Source organism: Sinohyriopsis cumingii, chromosome 3 (genome assembly GCF_028554795.1).
Source record: "Sinohyriopsis cumingii isolate HCF-2022 chromosome 3, ASM2855479v2, whole genome shotgun sequence".
Lineage (NCBI taxonomy): Eukaryota > Metazoa > Mollusca > Bivalvia > Unionida > Unionidae > Sinohyriopsis > Sinohyriopsis cumingii.
Genome location: NC_142963.1, coordinates 125,304,948 through 125,326,771, shown reverse-complemented (window position 1 = coordinate 125,326,771; position 21,824 = coordinate 125,304,948). Strand labels below are relative to the sequence as shown.

Below are 21,824 nucleotides of genomic sequence, written 5' to 3'. Positions count from 1 at the left end.
GATTTCAATGTAAAAAGTTAAATCCTTGGGATTATATTTTTTAAAATACACATACCTTTGTGCTTGTGATAAATTGGTAAATGTAACTGTGTGTGTATATGGTCTCTACTTTTTATTTCATCCATGATAAAGGTCAGCTGATTTTTAATCAAAGACTCAAAAACGACCATGGACCACCCATGAACAATTTATTATTAACACCTCAAAAATTCTACCTAAGACTTTAAACTCTCTAAATACAAAAACAGGGTAATCAATGGTGCACTGATGGAACAGTTCCACTTTCCAGCAGACCGATTCTTGCTGGATTCTGTAATACATGGATAGATCGCACAAAAGTATCACTTTTTTCTCCCTCTCTCTCCCCTATAATTGTTCAATATTATGGCAGACAGCCTTTAAAACATTATTTCTGTCCCACTGTCTTCCTTCAAAACAGTATTTATATCCCATCATCTGCCTTTAAAACAGTATTTCTATCCCATCGTCTGCCTTTAAAACAGTATTTCTATCCCAGTATCTGTAGAATCACATGTATGCAGATCCAAAATATTGCTTCCTGAGTGGTAATTAACAAGCTCAGCCAACCAAATGTAGGATCACCTCATTAATATATAATGGTCTTGATCATTATCAAACTCATCTGAGAGCTTGATGATATATGCATATATCCTATGGGAACATGCAGATGCAAGATCACCTCATTAATATATACAAGTCTTGCACATTATCAATCTCTGACATGATATATGCCAATATTTGAAGTCTGAGTTAAATTAGATCTGAAATATGACTTCCAGGGTGATTACAAGATCAGCCAATCAAATGCAGGATCACCTCATTAACATGCATGAATTTATCTCATTACTGTAATAGTCCATGAACTTGAAAACATATGCCCATATATCAAATTCATTTAAAATAAGGTAATTAATATATTCTCCAGGGTAATAACAAAGGAACCAAATAAGATGCAAGATCACCTCATTAATATACACGAGTCTCATCCATTATCAAACCCATCTGAATTCTTGATGATATATGCCCATATTCTAAGTCTGATAAAAATCTGATCAGAAATATGGCTTCCAGAGATGTAAAATCATCTCATTTACATACGTTGATCTTTGCTCATTACCAAACTCATCAGAAATCTTAATACATGTATATACTCATATTTCAGGTTTGATCCAAACTGGATCAGAAATACAGCATCCAGAATGATAGCAAGCACAGCCAATCAGAGGCAAGAGCATTGCATTCATGTTGTTCATTATCGAACTTATCCAAGATCGTTATGATATAAACACACATTCAAAACCTTATCAAAATCAAATCAGAAATATGATCTCTAGATTCGTAACAAGCGCAACCAATAAAGTTCAGGATCATCTCATTAATATGAATTAACCCTTCTCATTACAGAAACTGTCTGAGATCATGATGATACAGACCCACATTTTCCAAGCTTAATCAAAACTCAGCCAAGGAATGTCATCTCCAGCCAATCAGATACAAAATCACCTCATTAATATGCTTGTATTACACTCAGCATTGAATTCTTCAGAGATCCTGGTGATGCCAGTCCATATTTCAAGTTTGATTAAAATTTGATCCAAATTATGGATTCCAGAGTTGGATGGATAGATAGATGGACAGACATATGGATGGATAGATGAAATGGATCTTGTGCCATAACATAATCTCCCATGACCTTACTGCCTGGTGAGCTAAGTAATGTTTGAACATGAAAGAAGAATTCCTATATTATCGGATCAAGGTTGACTACATATATTTGCTATTCATGTAGTATACTAAGTTTGGAATTGTTTACCCCAATGATTTTGCTCATTCGAAAGGTATTGTAACTGATCAATTAGCATGCCTGAAGTCCTTCTCATCATAATTATAATTATTCCACATCCATATGAAATTCATGTTTGCCCAAGAAATGCTTTTGTCCTGTGTCTTTATACAGTATTTAGAAGTGTACTGTTAAGGTGCTCTCATTTCACCTGATTTATAACAAAGCTGGTATTTCTGTCAGATCAATGGATTCATTTTTCAAGGAGGCATGGGAAAAACACATCACCACTGCATGGGCTCGAACTATGACTTGAACACTAAGAAACTTGGCTATCAGCACCCACATCTCACATGAGAAAAATCATGCACTGATCACATGACAACAGGTGCTAGGAGTCTGTGCAGTTTATACCTATCATTTTTAACGACTTTCAAATCCCTCTGCCATATCTGTTTTATTACAAGCAGATGTGTATTACATGTGATCATCACTCAAACATGAAATGCGGCTATGAAAATATAACAGTATTGTCTTACATAGAACTAAAAATAGGTAAAGTCTAGTTGCAAATTCAGTGAAAGGTCGAGACATGGTCTGATAGTACATACATGCTGTATCATACAGTATAGTATGTATATCTCAAGAGTTACTGCTAACAGGGAGAAGAAGAAAACATCATTTAACATGGAAAATGCTAATTATCTAATTGTTATTTGTACTGCCTACTAATTATCCTTGGTTAATAACATAATTGTTATTTGTACTGCCTATTAGTTATCCTTGGTAAATAAGATAATTGTTCTGTCACTAAATCACCTGCATGCCTAAGATGTTGATGTGGCTTGAAAACATGTCTCTACTGCATGTAAAATATCAATCAACTAAAGATGTGAAAATATGTCTGTACTTTTATGTAAAACATTAATCAACTAAAGATGTGAAAATATGTATGTACTGCATGTAAAATATCAGTCAACTAAAGATGTGAAAATGTCTGTATTGCATGTAAAACAGCCATCTACTACACACATTTCTGTTTAAACTTGCATACACCCTGTGACTCATTGACTTCTGTGGAGTAAAGATAATGCTAAGTTATGCAATATGATAAATACTATACAATACAAAATACAATACTGATAAAGCTTTCAGAAGGGCAATTGACTGACTTCAACATTTGCTTATAAAGACTGAGCCAAAAACAAGTGTCATTGCAAAGCCAAGGTAAACATTAATTATCATGCAGAAGCTAAGTTCAACGAAATGTGGGCCACATTTCTAATTAAAGTATAATCAGTAATTTTTCTCAATACATACAAAATAACTTTCAATCTTATTAAAATTTATATATATATATATATATATATATATATATATATATATATATATATATATATATATATATATATATATATATATATATTTTATACTGGCCTACCATTAAACCAACCACCTATCTAACCACCCACCTACCCACAAAAAGCCTACTCATTAGCTTTTGAAATAGCTGGATCAAATTAAAAGTGCAAGGCTAATCAATACAACAAAATGTGTATAACAACAAATGTTAGTGTTATAAAAGTAGATGGCTACAGTGCTAACATCTGCAAAAGTAAAGTTCTTTTTTAGCTGCTTGCAGCTAATGAGAAGGCTTTACTTGATTGCACACACTGAGTATATACCCACCAACCTACCTAAAGTATATGTATTGTGAAGGGTATAAAGGACACCAAAAAAATCCCAAACAATACCCCCAAAATAATCTTTTCTACAATATCACAGTAAAGGTATTATATCTGATAATAAGAGTACTGCAAATGGAACATCATACAACAGCCCTATCTGCATTGGTCCTCTATGCAGATAACTGTAATTTGTTTGCAAAATTTCCATCACCCAGTCAGATATCTTGATCTTTAACCTTTTGATTCCAAACTGATAGGCTTCCTCATATTCCTAAGTGCAAGTCATCCACAAAAACTGGTCAATGTCAGCAATGTAGATATAATATTAAGGTATAGAAACTAGTTTTCTTCTTGCAGTCTGTGACCTCAACCTTTGATCTTTGGAATCCAAATCAATTGACTTCATCCTTGCCCAAAGTGCAAGCCATCCCCAAGGTTTGATGATGGCATGCCATATAGAACTAATCCTATTATGCAGAAACTATTCTTATTCTTTTTGTTAGTTAACTTTGACATTTGAATCCAAAATCAATATGGTTCTTCATTACAAGACATCCACAAATTTTGGTAACCTCTGATGTCAGGGCACTCAAATTATTGTGTGAAAACCATTTATCTTCCTTCAGTCTTGGTGGACTTGAACTTTAACCTTTTCAGCCTGAAATCAATAGGATTCTTCCTAACTCCAAGTGCATGCTATCCACAAAGTTTCATAAGTGTAGATGGTAGAGAACTTGAGTTATTGTACAGAAACAATTTATCTTCTTTCAGTCACAGTGATCTTGTCATTTGACCTTTTTGAACCCCAAATCAACAGGATTCTTCTTTACCCCATGTGAAAGCTATCCACAAAGACTGCTAACTGTCGAGGGCAGTGAACTTGAGTTTTTGTGCAGAAACCACTTTTTTCTATCAGCAACCTTGAACTGCAACCTTTCAACCCCAAAATCAACATAGTTCTTCCTTACTACATGTTAAAGTTACCCACAATGTTTGTAACTGTAAATCGTGAAGAACTAGAGTTATTTTGAAGAAAAAGAAAACATCTGAAGTTTTCATTCCCAGTTAGCTTGACCTTTTAACTTTCAAGACCAAAACTGATATCGTTTCTTCTTACCCCAAGTGCAAAGCATCCACAAAATTTGGTAACTGTAGTAGTTGGCCAGTTTAAGACGTGCTGAAAATGAAATCGGTAACAGATGCATAGATGGATGGACAGATTGATAACATAATTACCCATTGATGTTTTTGCATTTTTTTGTCAATCATTTTTCTTCAAAATCTGCAAAAGAAAGTGTTATCACTGTCCAACCAAGAAGTCAGATTTTACTTGTTGAAAATCATGGGCTTAGACTAATCCTGGAGCAACAACCAGCAGTACATGCGACAATAACTACTTTATTGAGCCTCTAATTCAGACAAATCCACAATTCCGTCAAAAGAATTATATCTCTCCTCTGAAACTATTATTTAATCTTACTTCGATCACATTCTCTTGCTTAAAAGTCAATAAAACCTTTCTAAAATGATTATGCTTGTTTTGGAGTCATCTGTGTTCCTCCATCATGTTAAAGGTTTTCTACTAAAGATGAAATTGATACATTTGGATCCTAATTACTATGACATGCACTTCGAACAAATATGCATTTATAATGAGAAACATTAATGCCAAACTCTTACAATCAATGATTATTTGGGAAAAGATCAGTTCCGTCTAAAGCACTTAAATTTTGGTGCCAATTTTGTTAAGTTTATCAATGCTACTACAAAAATTCTTGATGAGTATAACTGCTTAAGAACTGAGTAACACTATAGTACAAGTCACACGGGTCATGTAGGCATTCAACACCAACTATTTCATTAATGGGTCTCAGTTTTTAGAATTTGATTCTACATACCTTTAAGTGGCAAACATTCACTTCATTTGGATTCATACACATCCATATTCCTTTGGATCGTAATTTTTTTTAGATGCCCCAAGAGGTGAATATGGCAAAATCAATGCTAAAGTACATAGACATTTTTGGATGAAATGAACCTAAATGTGTGATCCAGTACAATCCAGACTGAATGTCGTGCATTGTGATGTTACAATGAAAGCTACGCATATTGATAAACAATTTGTACTACCCTCGACTGTGATGATTTCAGTCAACACGCTGTTATTTTGACCCAAGTTTAGTACATAGCCACCATTGTAAAAGTCCATAGCAATTGATAATTTTCATCTGGAAGTTTCTTGGTGACAGATAAGGTGCAGAGCATTCAATAATCAGCACTGATTAGACTTTGGTTAAAGAAAATTAGTGTTAAATTTTCAAAGAACAATTTATATTTAATTTAAAATGAGTACATGTGTGTACATGACCCATGTGACTTGCACTATAGATCAAAAAATTTGTGAAAATACTGATAGACATTTAGAAATAATAATCTTATTATTATAAGGACAACGTGGTGACAATACAAGTGTTGATTCTACAACTTTCTGAGATACATCTGTTATTGATTATTCAGCTATTTCTAGCTCTGAAATTTGATAATTTCTGCACACATGAATTTGACCTACTTTTTACGTTTAGTCACTTCTTAACTACTAGTTTTAGAATTTTACCACAAAACTAAGCAAACTGTACCTTTTGACAATAATACATTATCACAAAACCATGAAGGCATGAAAATAAAAATCCCAATTTCATTAAAAATATTGATACTGGTAACGTTGAAGATGTGTGTGTGTGACTTAGATTTTTAACATAGCTTTAACAATTTTCCAGTCATATTGCTACAATGTCTGCAGTGTGGCAGTTTAAAGTGATGCCTAGCACTGGGGCATCATGCCGCAGACATGTAGCATGATGTCCCACCCAGTCACATTATCCTGACACCAGGCCGACCAGTTCGAACATTAACCTCTTAATGCTGAGCACCTAGCAAGGCAGCTGTTAGTACCATTTTTAGAAATCTTTGGTATGACTCGGCCGGGGTTTGAACCCACAACCTCCTGCATCTGGGGAGCGGTCGTTGAAGATGTTGCAAAGACTTAGGATACACATAATAGTATGTAATCCATATTTCAGAATGTCATCAACAGTATTTCATTATCTCATCATCATTTAATGACATCGCTTCAAAATACTTTTGTCATAAATAATAGCCATTCAATATATTAAAAAAATAGCAAACAATAGTGTGGAACTAATGCCATAAGGCATACCGAAAATATCAATATGCGAGAAATATACATAACAATAAGCAAACACAAACAAAAAGGACAAATCTTGTACAGATCAGTGTGTGTGTGTGTGTGTGTGTGTGTGTGTATGATTTGGATTTTTAATGTAGCTTTAACAATTATTCAGTCATATCATTATGTCTGCAGTGAAGCAGTTTATAGTGAATTAGGGATCGAAGGGAAACAGTGAATATTAGGTACAACGCTATTATTAGACTAAACACTTAATCTGTATTTCAGCATAAAATGCATTATTTTAAAGTCAAATTAAGAATAAATTGAGTCATAAGCTGTGTGCTTGAATTGTCTTCAATTCTGTGCCCTCTGATCATATAACAAAAATCAATTTGTACAATTTTTAAAATGAAAAAATTGCTTCTTTTAGAATTTATTTTCAGATAGCAGTGTCCACATTTAACGTAATCTGAGTACATATACAGTCATTGATATATGTTTGCTTTGTCATGGTATTTTATTTTCATTCCCTGCTGATAATTCATCAAAAATAGATTATTAATCATTAATTAATGGCTTTCTACTGAGATTGTGACAATATCATCATCAATTTAAAACTTTAAGAAAAATGAATGGACTGAAAGTCAGGCTACATTTAACTAAACAAGTAATCATGAGTGAGTTGCTGAACTTCCTTCACCTATAGACTGTTTCAGCACTCGGCAAATATTTTTGTGATACTGAGTTTAGAGATAAACTGGGTAAATAGCACTTACATTCACTGGATTATTAATCTGTCTCAAATCCAACAGAATGATTATTCAAGACCCCACTGTTTTTATGCTGCACAGCAGGATGGGATAGGGAAGGGGAGTTGTCAAAAATATACCAAACATGAAAACAAAAGAAAAAGTAGTCATTTTGTTAATTATAAAACTTTATTAACTTTATAACTGACAAATATTCTATCAAATACATCCCACAAATATTTAGATATATAAATTAGAAATTTGTTTCAGCTCTAATTTCAACTTTCAGCCTTCACTTGAATTTAACCTGTCAAGAATAAGAACCCGTGAATCATTAAGGCTTCCCCAATCACACCCCTTTTACTTGCTTGAGTGTTCTCTTACCCACATTCCTTAATCATGTAATAAAGTAATGAAAATACCAGGAATTTGATTGATGGAAACACTGATTACACTGCTTTAAATATACCAATTCATGTGCTTTGATGACCTATCATGGATGACTCAGAGAAATACATTTGTGTTGGTCTATAAAAGGTGGAAAATGATAGCTATAATCTGTAGTTGTTAGTCACCTTTCCTCTGATAAATGTAGCAGGCCATAAAACATTATTCACTTAATACCCTGTATTTCCTCTGGATACAAATACTCTTATCATTACAATTGCCTTTACTGATATATAATTACCATCTAGGTGTCTCTATATGCCTCAGTCTGTATGTTCATCCATCCATCCATCCATCCATCCACATTGATTAAGCAAGAGAGTGCAATAATAATAAAAATAATAATAATAATAATAATAATAATGACCTTATTTAAAGAGGGTAACACAATTAGCTAAAAACTAATCTACCTTGAGGCAATCATGTTTGGTATTATTTTCCAGAATCAGAATGAGATTACAAAGTTTCAGACAGTACATGCAGAGTAAGGGATAAGGTGACGGAGTGGTGGTCTTAACATCTTTTTAAGTGCAGATATTTACAATGGCTTCCATTTTTAATTAGCATCTGTTTCACCTGCTTTCAGTATATACCCAGATCTGACAGAAAGTAATGTGCTGACTCAGCACATTGCATTTATGTAAAATCAACTGTAATACAGTGTAATTTAAACTCCCTTATGTGCAACAACAAAAATTCCGGTTGTGTTCATTTTCAATTTAACTTCTCTTGATCCTTATAATTTAAGCCCAATTATTCAAATTTCCCACAAGTCAGTCATTTATTTCAAATATGTGGGTGTTTGGCTATGTGGCTATTACTGACCTTAGTAAATGAGAGCATATGGGGACATGGGTTCAGACTGGATCAGAGACAACAATTTGGTGTCACTGCAAACAGTTTCTAAATCAATCTCATCAACTTTGTCCTCTAAAAACATGAAAATTAAAATTCCAAATCACTAACAAAAGTCAATGTTTCCACTGTCAACAATTGCATGTATCACTTGGTAGAAAATTCCATAAAATCACCATATTTTGTAGCCATATTTAGTATATGACATCTTTCAAAGCAAGAACCATCATTTGCGAACTCTATTTTGATTTGCTGAAAGCCATTTTACTGTCCACCATTGACAAATAACATCATTCGTAACATATACATAAAGAGCATACCTATTCATCACTGAGGTCTCGGACACATAACCAAATGACAAATATCTCAACGATGGCAGAGAGAAGTGTTTGTTTAAATACAGATTTGTCAGCCTTTGTGGAGGCACGGCACATGTATGCAGTGGATATATGTCATATGTAAAGAAAGAAATAAGTTATAGGACAGTTGTTGTTGTTGTTGTTGTGGGTTTAATGCCATTTTTCAGCACATGATAGGCTATGCATGGCAGCCAGTATTAATGATGTTGGAAGAACTCGGGAAAACCCCAGGAAGAACCACGGACCCACAAGCTACTGGCAAGCTTTCTCACATATCCACATTGGCCAAATCCTAGACTCAAACCCACACAGACAGAGGTGAGATGGCTGTGATTCGTAATGGAGAGCGCTTTAGACCACTTGGCCACTCGGGGCCCCGTTATAGGACAGAAAGGAAAGCATGATAGAAAACAAAATATTGATGACCCTGAACTTGAAGTTAGGACAGCAAAGTGGTATTTGACATGCCTACTAATAAGGATGTACATAAGAATAATTTTTTTATCTCTTAATGTCAAATAGCTCTTAAGTTATAGAGACAAGGAAAGTGTAATGGAATACTTGAAATAGTGACCTATGACCTTGACCCTGAAGACATGATGCCACTGTGGCAAGCAAGACACTTTGTAATGATGATGAAAAGACTACCAAGTTTCATTGAGAAAGCTGAAAGGGCTCAAAAGTTATAGCACTAGAAGGAAAACTTTCAAATCTAGCTGTGACAATGACACTGATGATAGGATAGTGTTATGCAACACACCTTCAAGTGTTGATGTACACATAAGCTCTATTTCATCCCTTAATCTCCAATGACTTTGAAGTTAAAGCACAGAAGGGCAAGTGTTGTTGTTGTTGTTGTGGGGTTTAACGCCATTTTTCAGCACACGATAGGCTATACATGGCGGCCAGTATTAATGGTGGAGGAAGAACCCGGGAAAACCCCGGAAAGAACCACCGACCCACGAGAAGCTACTGGCAAGCTTTCTCACATACCCACATTGGGAAGGGCAAGTGTGATGGAAAACAAAATATTTCAATGTGACCACGACCTTGAAGATATAAACCCCAATATGACACATGAGATAACGTTTAATGTGTATATATATATATATATATATATATATATATATATATATATATATATATATATATATATATATATATATATAGACTGAAAACAACAGTAATCATAATAATAGCAAGAATCACATGAAATAATAGTTATTATATTAATATTATTATAATAATAATTAGTCATTCATGGAAAGAAATGTTTTCACATATGTAATTAATTTCATTCAACTGTAACCAAAATACTTTAAAAGCAATATAAAGAAAAAATCAGATAGTAAAATCTAACAAATATTTGTTAATTTTAAAAAAAAAAAAAGATTTACAACTCTACATAGTTATGGCATTACTATAGGTCATGCTTAGAAACTGTATAGTGATCCTGTCATGGCTAATGAAACAAATACTTGACACAAATGCATTATCACTGGTCAATTATCAAACTAATTTCATGCATTATTAGTTTTGGAACAATTTTAGTTTAAAAATATACACTGCTATTCAGAAATAGCTCCATCTGTATTCAGCAAAGACAACCTGTTCAGAATTTGACAAGGTTTTCGGTTAAGCATGTAACATAATGGTACATTAAACTGCACTGTCCTGACTCATCTAAGTGCATGTCTGGGTATTAACAGTTGCATAGACCATACAGCAGCATGGAACAGCAGTCACTTCTGCACACAGTGCAACATGAACAGGGAAGTTGAGATTGCCAATTTTGTAATTAGAAAGAATTGATTAATATTCTAGTTACTAGATTATGATTCTGATGGTTGCGAACCAACTTACCATTTTCACTAAGTCTAAGCTTCCAGTCACAAATTTAACTATTTTAACTGCAACTTGGAATACAGGTTGGTAAGTGAAGATTGCACCATTTCGTAATGATGTACAAGTAAACCAAGTTTCATTCCCTTAAATCATAAATGACTTTAAAGCTACAAGTATTAAATGGTAACAAAAGTGGGACATACAAAAATACAAATACTATGCCCACCCACCCACCCACCCCCAACCCCAGAAAAGGCAGAAGACATATAAGCATCCCTCTTTCTGTCAGGTAAACTCTTCCTAGCATATTAAGACTGTTCCATGATATTATCATTTTGTCCATGAACCTTAAGGCACGTTGTCAGGTGTGTTAGAGGTGGGTCTCTATCTTACATCTACTTTACTGATGTCTATTTGCATGAGTCACTGTACACAAGGACACTCCTAGTGGTTTATTCTGTTTGTATTTATATCATGCAAACAGGACAAGGGTCAAAGATGGCATCTGCATGCTGTACAAATTTATCAGCAATGAACTGTTGCTGGGATATATCTTTAACAAGGTTCAAAATTACCACCTGCCCATTTTATATGATGTCAGTAATTTTGTGGTTGGGCTGAAGAAAAAAAATTCAAAGAGGAAAATGTTACATACTCAGGAAAAAGCAAATCAAAACTTTTGGAGGACCAGGAACTTTTTACAGCTGCTGTTCCTTCAGGCCTGAGAAAAATTTTGGAAAAGGAAGAACAGAGAAACAAAACAGAAAACCCTCAGGCCAAACAATAAAAATGTGTTTTTCCATTTCAACCAACCATCCCCATTTCTCATTGCAGACCATAGCACTTTTTTCCCCCCATGGTAATCACAATAAATAATATTCTTAAAAAAACACTTGCCTCCCCTAATTTTCAAACCAGTCAAATTTGTAAACACACTTTTTATTTTTCCTATACCTCGTCATGCTTCTGACTCAAAGAAATGGATCAATTAAATTTGGAACAAGTTGAGGGATAATAGTTAGGGTAAAACCTGTCTAAAAAGACTACTGCTATGAGTGACCATCTGCCTTGAGAAATGAAATTCTCAGTGCACAAATATATTGATTATACACCAACTACTACTTTTACAAATTTTCACATATTCGCTCATTTGAAAAACGATAACCCCATTTTTAGTATGTGCAATGAATTTTCGCTACAATGAAAGCATGTCAAGCCAGATATGCATACATTTTCAGCTCTGCCCCTGCACATCCAGATGCCATCTTTGTACATGTATTGTTTGTTGTATTACTGTAATCAGAACATCAGCCAGTTTTGAGGGATTATTCTCAAAATATCTTGCACTCCATCATAAGTTCCAAGCACTCGTCAACATTGCCTGCATCTAAAAAGTCTAACCATTTGTAAGTCTTGATATGAAACGTCTTGATATGAAACGAGACATGGATTGGTGAAAAGTCATGAAAATGTGAACACTTAATGGATACAGCACACAGCTTCCATCTTGCGCCTTCTAGTTCGTGTACCGCTGTCAGCAGTACTTAAAAAATAAATGAGTGCTTTAATTATTGTTCCTTTTTTCCTTTATGATGTTTCTTTATTTTAATAAAATTAGTTACTGATCATTATAATTAATAATTACATATGTGTACTATATATTTACCTTCCTTCATTATGATTTATATATGCATTATCTCAGGACACTTATTGCTAAAAACTGCCTTTAAATTAACAGGAAATTCATTTTCGTTTAATAAATTTTCACATAACAAACAACTTTCAAGGAATGTATCCCATTTATAAAATGAGGAGTTAGTGTATCGTCCTGTTTAAGAAGGGTTGTTACCTCCCTTGCGCGAGTTATCATTATTTGTTAAATCTACTTCCGGTGAGCAAAAAAATCAGATGAAATGACATCTAACAAATGAATGGCTGACCTGTGCTCTTTTGACAAGCTATCAGTTCGTGAATTGAAGGTTTATTTAAGAGATAGAGGTGCACACGTGTCAGGGAATAAATATGAATTGCTCAAGCATGCTCAAGGACTTGTCAATTTAGACACGCATATGCTACATGAAATACAAATAGACGACAATGAGAATGACAACAAACATCATGCAGAAATATTTCGTACGCCTCTTGGAATGCCATATGCTTTCAGTTTCACTTAAAATGTAATATTCTAGTATGGATATGTATTTATCTGAATGTATATCAATATTTTCCATGCTTATTTTTTGTACATGTTTGCAGGTTTAATTTGCTGAAGGAAAAAAAGGTTATGTATGTTTTTAATGTTATTTGTTTTGGACAGTTGTTGACCAGTGGTAAAGGTAATTGCTTTTGGATCAGAAGATTGTAGTAGGGACTTTTATATGATTTAACTGTTTTCCAATTTTCTAGTCTGGTACATAGTCATGTTGAATAGAATCCACATCCTCCAAAACAATACAAGCAGAATCTTTACAGCACACTCACCCCATGACCTTATGGACATTAATCATTTGGTTTAACAGGTCTAGCTCTATGGTCTATACTTTAAGTGAGAACAGGCATTTGTGTTTATGCAAATTAATTTAATGATTATTTACAGGACTTACAATTAGTTTTAGATTTTGAAAATGCTGATGATATTAGAGACAAGATATTAGATTAAGTTTCTCTAATTAGCAAGAGTATCTCAGATATAGATTTTAAAGAAATAGATATTTTATACTTGAACTCTGACAATCCTTGCCAACCTTTACACTTGAACTACATTTATTTAACATTTGTATTTTGAGGGAGAGGTTGAAAGTGAGTGTGAGTCTGATCAGATATGTAGCAATCATATATATGTTTTCAAATCAACTTCTAGACAACTCATTAGTGAGATATCAAATGTTTAGTTAAATGTAGGAAACACAGATCTATGTACCAGAAACAATTCAAGCCAGTTACAGAAATACGATATCAGGATGTCTCCTGTGAAGTCCGCTCTAGGCTGATATATATACCAGAGGCAGCACTGGTTACGGGAGCTTTTGAATCTGAATTAAAGAAATATGTAACATAGATGTTTGTTTGTTGGCTCTACCAGCTAATTCCCCAATGTAGCTGCCACCTACCCTCCAAGTCAGCTACAACAAGATCCTTGTTTCCAGTTCCAGTTGACAAGTTTTGCTAGATGAGATTGACTGTCAACTGCCATAATCCCCCAGCACTCTCATATACTGTACATTGAGTTTGTGAGATGGTGGCCTAGTGGTTTAGGTCCTTGCCTCTGGATTGGAAGGTCAGAGTTCAAATCCTGTTGTGACATAAATTTGTCTCACATTTAAATAACTTAATTCAATTTGTGTCGATACATGCTACCAAGTTTATCATATTAAAAACCCATCTTAGTTTGCTTGTTTTACTGAGCCTGTCACAATAAATAACAAGATATCCAAGCTGTTTTTCAATATTTTTGAAGATAAAAAGTAAACAGGTTTGTGTGTGTGTGTGTGTGTGTGTGTGTGTGTGTGTGTTCAAGTCAGAGATGATCATGCAAATAACTAATAGAAAGAGTAAACAAACCAACATGGAAGAACCAATGTACTAAAATTGTATATATATATATGTCTGGTTCATCTCAATATCTACTCCAGAAACTTCAAAAAGTTCAAAACACAGCTGCTTGGATCATACTTAGAGAACCACAATCAGAGCACACCTCCCCGCTGCTCTGTACCCTACACTGGCTATCCATTCGATCCAGAATCAAACACTAAATTTGTTCTCTGTGCTACATTTCACTGTCGGACTCTAGTCCAACATACCTATCCGATCTCACCCATGTGCACACACCCGCAAGATACTTATGCTCCTCTTCTGACAATCGTATACTCATTATTCCCACTATGAAAACAAAGTCATATAGACAGTGTTCTTTTGCATACCAAGGCCCAGCAACGTGGAATGAATTGCCCACTGAACTTAGACACAAAGACACAGTGATCACATTCAAGAGGGCTCTCAAAACTCACCTATTTCGACTGCAAGAACAAAGACCTAATAATGTTTCCTACCTGAAATATTCTCAGAATGGTTTTTGTTTTTTAATGTTTTTCTAATTTCATGGTGTTTGTTTTTGTAATAATATTATTATGTTTTTTAATCTTATAGGTTTTTCTAATGTTGTAAAGCAGTTAGAGCTTCTAAAGATTAGGTGCTATACAAAGTCCTCATTATAATATATATATATATATATATATATATATATATATATATATATATATATATATATATATATATATATACACACACACATATATATAATCAGCACACCGTATAAAGAAAATAACTAAGGAAATTATTTGAAAAAGCACCAAAAATATTGGTGGCGACAATTTTCATGTAATTTTTCTGTAACTGAACCCACTAACTTGCAATTTTTCAAATAAAGCAACATTGTAAAAACAAAGTACCGGTATGCAGTAAATGCAGCAGTTCAAAGGAAATTAACAATGTAAATTTTGAAACATTATACCTTTGCATTATCTGTCCATATTTCTGTAACTAGAAGCTATGCATGTGGTCAGCCTGCTCCAAAAGCATTGGATTGTAGAACATGCCAATGGGGGGGGGGGGGGCTATAAAACTGGGTGTGGTGATCAAGGATTATAAGATGTAAATCATGGAGTTACACTGTGTTTTACCATGCAAAAGAAGTAGCATCCAGCCTGATCCACACTTCAAGGTTTATCAAGGAAAGAACTAACATCCACATTCCAATGTCTGGAACAGAAGAGGCATTAGTCCATAGACAAAGCTGAAGGTGTACAGAATGACAGTACTCCCTATGCTATTACATGTATACAGCTGTGAAACCTGAACAGTGCACAAGTGCCATGAGAAGAAATTGCACCAATTCCACACAACTTGCCTCAGAAGACTCCACAGCAGCAAGACAGGATCCCAGATACTGAGGTCCTTGCCCAAGCAAGCCTGCCCAGTATCAAGAGCATCTTGATGCAGTCACAGTTGTGATGGGCAGGCCATGTAGCTCACATGCCAGACCACCGGCTTCCAAAACACTCTTTTACTGTGAGATTGAACAAGGAAATCACAACAAAGAAGGCAAGAGAAAATATATAAGGACACCTTGTAGATGTCATTAAGAACTCTGACATAGCTATGACACATCTGGGAGTGGAACAGGTGCATGTAGCGCTCCTCCATCGGTAAAGGTCCTGCAGCTTGCAAAGCCAACAGGACAGATGCAGCAGAACAAAAGAGGCAGGCCAGGAAATCCTGTGCCAGTAACCCCATGATCCGCATTGCTGCCATCCAAGCCATCAAGAGGATATTCTATATACCCCACTATAGCATGCTCAGTTATAACATGAATTCAGATATAACAAGATCATTGCATGGCTACCAAAATTTCATATACATGTATTTCTCTCATACACGAAAAAAAAAATCTTCTAAATAGTAAGAAAAATAACATGTAAAAATTTCATTTTGGGGAAGAGATCAGGTATGATTTCTAATACAAGACGATTGTGGCATGGCTCCTGAAATTTCATAAAAATGTATTTATCTTGACACTAAAAAAATATTTTTTCTTCATAAAAGTATGAAAAATATTGTTTAAAATAATGTTCAACATGTTTATTCAGGGTCAGAGCTTTGCTTCACCAATGTCACAAATTGCAATTAGTTCCTCCTTATTGGCAACAACATACACCATCTGGATTTTTGTGTGTGACAACAACATTACTGGCTGTTTAAACTTGGATTTAGAGTGAAGAAATTCAAAGGTATCATAAAAGGAAGCCACAAACCTGGATATAAAATGCACTTTTAATATATCTATTGTTACATATCCTCTTTTCATACTGACAAATGATCTTAACAGTGCTTTGTTATGTCATAATCAACTTATGCTGATGTCTGGCCTGAATGATGTGATTCACTCAAACAGTCATGATAGTTACAACTGACCAACTTTTGAAGGCATGAACAGAAACAGATACAACTGACTAAATAATGGCTTATTTTTTTCTTTTAAATGTACCCAAAAAAATAGTTTTTCTGAAACCTCCAAAGAAAACTTATTACCTTTGAAGCATAGATTATTCTAAATAAATATTAAGCAAATAACAAAACATATTTCAGTCTGAATGCTCTACAATTATTTGATATTGATTCTGCAATAACAAATGGGCATTTGTTTGATCTCCAAAATTGTCCTTTATGGTGATTTCAACAACAAATGCACCCTTCATCAAAGCAAGCCAGCTAGTTTTCAATAAAAACAAAGCACCTTTATCAAAGAAAGTTGGCACCAAACTTAAAAAAGGCAATGGAATCTGATGGATTGTTGCATTTTCCAAAGTGACTGGAAGACATTTATTGTGTCATGAAAGTTTCCTATTTGCAGGCAAAATCATTGATGCTTAGAATCACTATCAACAGCAGCATAAAGCACAAATTAAATTTCCAATCTTTGAAACCATAGATGTCTGGCCATCAAGCTAATTGAAAGCAGTGTTTCTCTTTACCCTCCTCTGTGCTTCAGGGACCCCCAACATTTTAATTTGATCCCCAAGTTTTGATACCAAAGTTTGTTTTTTTACTCAGTCTGATGCCCAATTCTGACATCATGGAGATTTTTGACTCTCAGTCTTTCACCCCTAGGGGATACAATGTGAAAGTGTTAAACTTTTTAATTTCTTCACATGTTTTCATTTTCCTATGAATAGTCTCATCCCATGGGTAGCATCAGTGTCTCCACCTGACAAAAATCGAGGTCAAGTTAAGTACATGTACATGTAGCATGTAAACAACTACAGCAACATTCTTATGGTGACAATATCATATTGAATTGTTTAGTGACATCTGTTTGTTGACAATGGGATATAGATCTTTTTTTTAATGTCTTATAATATGTTTTCCAACTTGATGTGAGTTATACATGAATTTTATAACATGTAAACTATACTCGAATTCATGGATTTCTCTTGAAGATGTACAACGCTTAACAAATTATGGACTGTACTACACAAATTAAGCTGTCATTAAAAAACTGCATTTCGGACTAGCTTTGTCTTCATTTAATCAAAAGCATGTATTTTTTCATCCACTTTTATTACCCCACCTCCTCCCCACCTGAATCTTTTTCATACATGTATAAAATAAATTTCAACTAAATGACTTGGTTGGTTATAACACAGTTCAGTCTGTAACACAGTCCTGAACCCAACCACTGTTTTACAGCAGGGTCACACTGTGCCTCTGTCCCCCATTAATAATCAAGATATGGGGAATTGTTACATTTTGGGTGATAGTGATAGTTTGGAGTGGGAAAATAACCTATGGGCTTACTCAATGTGTGACTCTGCAAACTCGGAGATAGTTTTAAAGGAAATGGCACAGGCACAAAGTCTAAATAATGGGTAGCCAAGTCGTTATCTTGTATCAACAGCAACTATTTACTGTGATAAGTGATGAATCATAAGTTGCTGATAAATATTTATCCATCGTAATGTTCAAAATGAAGATGGCAACTGATAAAAATGTAGCTTGCTGAGTGATCACACGTCTGGTATCGAAGTACCATAATCAATTAGTTGGAGTATGGATAGACCAGGGTTCAAAAAGAAATCTTGTAAGCTAGCACTTTTTGCTAGGTTTACAATTCTGACATGCCAGTAAATTGCTATCTGAAAATAAATGAACTTAAAATTTCTTGAAGGTAACATCTGGTATTCAAATTTCACATTTTCTCCAAAACAGCTGGAATTGGCAACCATAATCTACTGATTCATGACCATTCATTGAAAGTTACAAGTGCTCAATCAAACTGATTATTTATGTATGACTGCATGCACTAGCTGTATATGAATACATGTATTTAGGTAAAGGTAAATGTATCATGATTACCTATTAATCAATTTCTTTTTATCAAAAAGATGTCAACTGATAATTGTATCAGACCGTGCATGTTACTGAATGGTTCAGAAGTCAGCTATAAAAATACCAAGGCTTAGCCTGGCCATAATCCGTCAACGGCACAACTCCTGAGGCATAATATCTAAAAACAAGAAGACCTGATCATTGAAGAAAAACATTTATATATCTGAAGTTCCTTTTACCTTATGTAATTTTTACATATTGTTTAAAGAACACTATTCTGGTGCCAGTATTTCTGTAAGATATACTGCTGATAAAAAATATGTATTCTGAAGAGTCATGAAACAATTTGGTCCACACTTGTAAATGTGCTAATTTAAAACATAGTTTCTCCATGTACAAACTGTGGACTAAATTTGTATTACTGGTCCTGGAAGCCAAGATTCTCAGTACAGACAATTTAATATACTTTTTTCAGCTAAAAAGGCTAATAAATACAATATTGCCAACAGAACATTTTTAAACAGGACTTCAATACTGGTAAATGGCAAAAACTTGTTTCATTTAAGCAAGCAGAACTTGTACTGTTACATCGCTGGTGCCAAATGGGAATCATTTATTGCATTCAGCTAGTGCTATTATGGAGGCCAGCATATTTAATGATTTTTCTTATATTGTTTCAATAAACTGGAGTAAGTGATTTTTTCACCTCCTGACAATAAGGTAAAGAACACTGACAATATTCCTCCACACCTCATCAGATGAACCCCATGACTTCTTGCAAAAAGCTGCAACAGTTCATTATCTTATGAATATTTCTTTCTACAAAGTTTTTTAAAAATGTCATCAGCAAAGAGACTATTTAATTACACCAAAATATTAATCATCAAGAGAACAATGAATATTATATTTCAAGAAAAAAAGTTAATCAATTTATCAAACCATATTGTAGGAAACAAAAAGTTCTTGATTACCTCCTATTTTTAAAAATGTCATCAGTTTTGTTTTAAAAATGTCATCAGCAAAGATACTATTTCATTACACCAGAATATTCATTATGATAGAGAACAATGAATATTACATTTAAAAAATAAAATAACTCATTTATCTGACCATATTATAGGAAACTAAAAGTTCTTAACTACTTCCTAAAATTGCATCATTCTTCATGAGAATCATCTTCTGTTGTCAAAAGCAATTCATTTAAAGATGGAGAGATGGTGAACACTTTTGAGTCACTTTTATGTAATTTTCTCGATGACAAAAAAAAATGGTCATGAGAGTGTTTCAGGATTGGAGACAAGCTTTCAGACATTTAATCTTACAAAAAATTATTCATAAAAAAAAAATCCCACAAAGAAGGTATCAATTTAATTAGGTATCACTATGTGTGTTAGGGTTTTACAAACAATTTATTTTTTTCCTAATTTTTCTAATTTATACCGTCAATAGCGATTCAATTCATTTATTTTGGAGTGCAGGAGGATGCAAGAGGTCACGGGTTCAAACACCGGCCGAGTCACACCAAAGACTAACAAAAATGGTACTAGCAGCAGCCTCACTTGGTGTTCAGCAATAAGAAGTTAGTCCTAGGATTGGTTGACCTGGTGTTAGGATAATGTGACTGGGTGGGACATGCAACACGGCTGCGGCATGATGCCCAAGTGCTAGACATCATTATAAACTGCCACACTGCAGATATATCATAGCAATATGATTGGAAAATTGTTAAAGCTATATTAAAAATACAAGTCACGCACACACTTTTAAATTAATATGATTTTCCAAAAAGGAATGCACAAACAAATCAAAAATATGTAGGATCAAAATGGGGCAGTAAGTGTCAGAATGAATGAACAAACAAATAAATGAATGTACAAAAAAAAGAGACAAACATGAGAAACAAAATTAACAAAAAAATAACAAAATGAACATAAGCTCTAAGTTCAAATAGGAAATAGGTAATCATCCACTACAGCAGATCTGAATTTTTGTTGTTTGCAGTTTTGACTTGAGTTATAAGTGAGTATTTATGGTACAACATCCGGTCCTATTTAAATGTGCAACATTTGGTTTTTATTTATCGTGTCCTCCTGATGATAAAACTGCAATTTAAAACACTCAAATGCCCTAATGAGAATAGAAATAAACTAAATAAAATTTAGTTTACTTATAATAAACGGGCAAGTACTGGATAAATTTATAATCCCTTGAAGCACTGGACAAAACTAGATTCCTTTGCAGGGACCGATATGAAAAGATTTCCATGAATTCAAGATAAGAGCATATATTCTTTTTAATGCTGATTGCTGAAACCATCTCTGATAATTTTAAGCAATAACAAAATTTTCAAATTAACAGCTGTGATGGCCATACTGTACTGGATGTAAGATTGGCCTAATTTTTAGTTAGAATCAGCTAGACATCATAGAAATCTTATCGTGAAAACCCCATATCAATATGACCACACATTCAGGGACAGCAGCCACAAAATTTTCCAGATGGCCATGTGGTTATGATTGAGGTCAAATTGACATTATTTTCAGTAATATAATGCATATATTATAATATTAGATCACATCATTCATTGAAGTTTACATTACATGTTTAAAATGAGCTTTCTTCATCTGTGATCTCTAACACAGATATAAGATGTTCCTATGCAATTAGATTCACTCTCTCTCTGTCCTTCCTCTCTCTCTCTCAAGTCAAGTAAGAACTTATAAAAAGTTATACACATTATTCTCATCTGTGAAATTCTCAGTAAACTCAAAACTTCTCAAAACCAAAAACGAAAGTTGGTCCCAAGAGTTTGTGGTTTTAAGTGTATCTTTAACATATTCACATTGATATAACTTCACTATGCCTTTATGTATTATACTCACATTGATATAACTTCACTATGCCTTTTTGTATCATACTCACATTGATATAACTTCACTATGCCTTTTTGTATCATACTCAAACTGATATAACTTCACTATGCCTTTTGGTATCATACTC

General features: G+C 34.0%; 1 protein-coding gene across 8 annotated transcripts in view; it reads right to left on the bottom strand.

Moving 5' to 3' along the window:
- LOC149803782 (uncharacterized) overlaps positions 1-21,824 on the bottom strand; it is a 99,714-nt gene that overhangs the window by 58,181 nt on the left and 19,709 nt on the right. The window contains exon 1 of one of the 8 annotated variants that reach the window (XM_089953578.1): positions 8,120-8,181. The exons of 6 other annotated variants lie outside the window; for them this stretch is intronic. The gene's annotated coding sequence lies outside the window, so the exon portion shown is untranslated. Of the gene's footprint in view, positions 1-5,390; positions 5,559-8,119; positions 8,182-21,824 lie in introns of those variants that run through there. One more of the 8 variants, XM_089953577.1, reaches the window with a different exon arrangement.